Raw genomic sequence first — 5502 nt, forward strand, 5'->3', positions numbered from 1 at the left:
TTCTGTCTTCATTTGCCGGACATGACCTGCATATGGGGAAAAGAAGTGAAAAAGTTAGATAATGTCTTCAAAGTGATGCACCCAACAAGTAAATACACTTTAAAGTCAAGGCTTCATCGCAGCTGCTTGAGAAAGCAGAGTTCTGTGGGAACTACAGAGGCTCATAAAACCCGATCAAAGACAACCAGCAAACAGGGATTTGGTGGTTCAAGGTTACACCAATGTCAAAAAGTAGCAAGCCAAATTATACACATTTACAAAGACACACAAGAGCAGTTCTGTGTTGTCATGCCAAACTATTTTGCTGGCGTGTACTAGTTTTTGGTGAAAATGAAATCTTTTATGTTTCAAATAAACACTGGTGGAAGATTAGTTACACAGAGGTAGACATACCCAAATCAATGTGCATTAAAGTCATTAAAGAGCTAAATTTAACAGAAAGTATCTGTTTTTATTAGGTCACCGCATTTCTGTCTCCAAACTCATTCTTTCCCTCATAATGCTGATATCTGCATGGGTCACAAAGTGTTTCCAGATGATAATCTGCTTAAAAACATCCATTTATACAAGCATATCTGGAGCACAAGATATAATCTAATTTTGTAACATTTTTGTTTTGTAAATAATTACAACCACTCATCTTCATCAAGGCAATCAGATTCATGCAAATCGTCAAGACAGAAGGGGAGACATTTCATGTGTCTGTGCCTGTGTTTTTGTGTTAACCATCCCGGAATTTAAATCTGTAAGGTCTGTGTACTTATTTATTTATTTTTACTGACTTAGAGCATATTTTCTATATCAATGACAGACAAGCATTGGGAATATGATTTTAGCTAATTGGGTGTTTTGAAAAGATGAAGATGAAAAGGGAAAGGAAGGGATTTCTGATGACAAGGGGATTCACTAAAGAGAGAGGGGATGTGTATTGTCTCAAAAATAGAGCCTTAAGCTGTGTGCTCGCTTGCTGCGTAGACAAAATAGATTTCCTGTCAGGAATCATTCTTTTCCAGATCTATACTGCTTACCGCCATTAGTGTTTACTTATACAATAAATATGGAAGGGATTACATTCTCCACCGTTTGCAGTTCTCAAAGTTGCAAAAAGACATGTGCTGGTCTGAATTGGGAGCTTTGCCTATATGGACAAGGTAGCACCTTTATAATTTGAAATAATTTATGATTGCATGATGACAAAATGTGCACTGTTTGCTGGAAAAATAAATGGACGAAAAGCTTTGGCTCATATAAGTAAAAGGTTGAATTTCAATGCATCTATCAAAGCTGTTAATGTGTTAGAAAGATTTTAGATGACATTGTTAACCCCATTCATATTTGAAATTCAACCATTTATCTTCAGAGAGAAACATGCAAAAACACAATGAACATTAATGCCTTACAGGGACCATATTCCTGTTAAAAAATGTTCTCAGTCACTGTTCCTCACTAAAACTCCTGTATGTATCCTTGAGGCCTAAAAATGCATTGTGTGTATTTAAGGACCAGTGTGTAGGAAACGGGGGGTGTATCGACAGAAATGACATATAATATAAAAACTAAGTTGTATTTATTGTATAATCACCTGGGAATAAAATTTGTTGTATTTTTGTTACGTTAGAATGAACCATTTATATCTACCCCAGATTGCCATGTTGCAGCGCCATGTTTATCCAAGAACAGACAAACCGAACACTGGTTCTAGAAAGGGCCATTTGCCTTGCGTTTCTGCATGTCACTGTGGTTAGCAGCCCCTCTGCAACAAGAGTGTCAGAAATATTTTTATTCCGTTTTTTGGTGTGTCTTTTTTTAAGTGAAACTGATTTAATCAGCATTTTTACCAGTTTAAATCATCAGATCCATTTGTTTTGGAGAGGAGGAGACCTCTGTAGTCAATTCAGCCTCCGTTAAACACCTCCTGAACAATAAACACTGAAGAAACTCTAAGACAGGAGGGGTTTCAGCTGGTTGCAATCTGCTGCTAGATGCCACTAAATCCTCTTATGTCTTACACACTGTTGCTTTAAGTTCCTCATAAAACATTTGCAAAGATTTTTTTGAAATAAGTCTTCAAAACCATGTTTGGTAGCTTGCAGTCTCCTTCCTCAGTGTCTTTGCCGGCACATTGCATTTTGTGCCTTGTAGTCTGCCTTTTCTGCACGAATATCGCCATCATCAGCTTTTTGATGAGTGCAATAACACCAAACGGGTAGAGGGAATATGTATTTTGGATTGCCTTCTTGATAGCAAATGGGCATGAGTGTGCAAGTGCATGATACAAAAACAAAAAAGTGAGGTTGAGAAATACAACAGGGTAATTTTAGATAACTTGATTGAGTGTGCACAGTGTGTAAGCAATTATATGTACATGAGAGACACATGTAGTCAAGAATTCTTTGGTCAAAATTTCTATTTTGTGACCACAACGAAGTGTAGCGTTGGCTATTGATGCCGCTGACTGTTTGGGCCTCGCCAGCTGTTCAGATGCACAGCTTCCACAACAACAGCTACACTTCACCCAGTATTGTTACTAAAATGAATTTGAGTCTTGAGGCTTTCTGAATGGATTCATGCCTTTAGAGGACCATGAAAGCAAAGACTACAAAGAGTCTCTTCTACTATCTCATAGGTAACCCCACATTTTTCAAGCACCCTCTCTGGTGTGGAGTCTCCTTGAGTCTCACAGACCTCAAAGTCATCAACATAATGCATAATTCCAGTCATGTGTTTGATGGTAAATTTCACAATAGCTGTTTAACTTCTCCCAGCTGTATGGCCGGTGAAGATATGCAGCTCCATATTTTGTCTTTAACTTTCCAGACATCAAAGTGCTTAAAGAAAAGAGAAGGCAGTTACCTTTTTCCACTTACATGTTTTCTGCCTTTGTAAGAAAGTGCCCTGTCCTTCTGAGAAGCTGTATGGATAAGATGAGAGGTATCATTTGTCTGAGAGGTTTGATACAAAGACACTTATCTTCTCAAGGATTTTCCTGTCAACTCAGCATAATCCAGCACTGGACTTTTAGATGCTCATGAAACTCATAAGCCTACTGAATGATAATCTGTCAGGTTGTCAAGTAAATGCAAAATGAAAATGGTGATGAAAGGTGTGATGATGATTCTGCACATTATTGAATAAATCAGGAAGTATATTTACATCGGCAAGTGTTTTCTTTAGGGACAAACAACTAGACACCTCTGGCCATATTTTATTTGCTCAACACCTGGAACACTTAGTTGCTCTTGTGATGGCAATGTCAGTGTTGGCTCACCGCTTTGAGTCAGACTAAAATATTTCACAACCACTGGATGGATTTCCATGAAATTTTGTGCAGACACTCATGGTCTCCAGAGAATGAATATTAATGATTCTGGCAATTCTCCTGACCTTTCCTGCAATGTCACCAGCCGGTCAATGCTTTCACTTATGCTGTGAGATATCTCAACATCTATTGGATGGTTTGGCAATACAATAAACATCTATGACTCCCTGAGGATGAAACCTAATAACTTTGGTGAGCGCTTGACTTTTCCAACATGATATACTGGGAATAATATTATTTCCCATGTGGCAACAATGTTACTTATACAAAAAAAATAAAAAATACTACCCTGACCATTTACAAATGTCAATAATCCCAAGTAAACACGTGGCTGGTGAATAGCACTGCATATTCAGTGAATCCAAGTGACTCAGATGTTTTTTTTTAAAGATGTGGGTCTACTAAAAAAAAAAGAGGGGTAAGCACAGATTGAAATTCAACTTGAATTCAACAACTGTCAAGAGAGCTGGCTGAGAGTAAGACACTCAACAACCAAACTGCTCCAGATGGGCAGGCCACCACCTTGCATGACAGCTTCCTGCCATCGGTGTATCAATATTTACGTGAGCAGAGAGTACAAAAGAACGAACATCAGAGTAAAAGAGAGAAAGAAAGACACAAACATGGTCATGTCAGGAAGCTTTCGACATGCCAAACCTCTGACAAGATTTCTCTCGCATATCTTTAGATGGCTTCACCACCTTGTTTTGAGATGATGTAAATCAGTCATCTGCACATGCACTGACGAATTCAGAGGTGTTTGTTATTCTATTGTGGGTTTCCAAAGTTAATTCTGCAATGAAGTATAACAGAGCCAACTAAGAAAAAATAAGGAGGAGCTCTTTTTCCCCCCTCTGAGTGTTAAGAATTGCTCTGGGGAAAGAGTTTGCTTATAGCTGAGAAATGACTGAGAATGCACGTACTTAATGAGCAAGAAAATAGATGCTTCTCGGGGAGGAATGTCAAGTTAAGGGATGTGTGTTTGTGTGCTGTGGATGCTGCTGTGCTAATATACAGTAAATGTAAGGAAATAAGATTACATACTGTTTAATGTCAATGTAAAATTCCCATGTATGTTTGTGTATATATAAAAAAAAGACAGAGCTTTATGAAATGTTTTCCATCAGTAAATGCTGCTGACTTGTTATGAATGCCATTAAATTATTAGTTTTGTTTCGATCTCCAATTAACTAGATGCAATTCTAACCAGAGGAGCACAGGCAGTTACAATCACTGTTTAGCCTTTTTCATGCTAAGGGCCAAACACAGACAAACCTTAATATTAAACAGCAGGAAGTAAATGTGCTGCCCTACTGTAAACCCTATCTATGCATAATGTTCAAAATGTCTGACCTCCTCTGCAAGTTGTAAGTACACCAAAAAAGGTAGAGTGGATGAATTATGAATGTTGTGAAGACTTGTGCTTATCATTAAATTGAGCTCATACAGTTAGTTTATTTTTATCCTATTATTCTCTTGCAGAGTAATTTTGACTGGAATGTTTGATAATTGATTTTCGCTATGAAAACTTTTTAAAGTGAACATCTCTTATCTCAACCGCATGTGATGAAGCCAGTAAAAAATATATTGGACAGCATTTTTCCTATTTTCTTCTAATTCTAAAATGTCTAGCAAGCAACACTAAATGCTACCAGCCTGCTCTCACTCCCAGGGCATCAAATACAAATGATTTGTCATGTCCGTTGGTGTGATATCGACCCCGGGCACCCTTTGGTATCTTTATGAGATGCACCAGGTTTTCAACTAACTCTAATGGAAACCCATATATGGGAAAGGTTTTGGCTTAGAGCAACGGATGTGGTTTAACCCTGAGAAAGCACACAAAGGGTGGCAGTGAGGGGAGGTGGATGAGTCAAAAAATGAACTTTCAAGGAGACCACAGTTCATGTCCTGAGTGAAACCAGCAGTCTGTTGTTTAAGCCTAACATTATGTAACTTAACTACGGCCATCGCCCACTCACATCACTCTTGATATATACTTACTTTAACACAAAAACTACCTATTTAAGCTGTGTGTCACATAGATATGGTAAGTTTTGGCCTGTGCTTTGCTATGAGACGCCGAAGGGTCTGGGAAAACGGGTTGATATTACAGTGTCAGTATTAATAGAGAAATGAGATGCAAAATGACCAGTGCATAGACTGCTTTGCATTATGATACA

The sequence above is a fragment of the Plectropomus leopardus genome, chromosome 15 (genome assembly GCF_026936395.1).
Source record: "Plectropomus leopardus strain MGB_pleo_1.0 chromosome 15, ASM2693639v1, whole genome shotgun sequence".
In the NCBI taxonomy this organism is placed as follows: Eukaryota; Metazoa; Chordata; class Actinopteri; order Perciformes; family Serranidae; genus Plectropomus; species Plectropomus leopardus.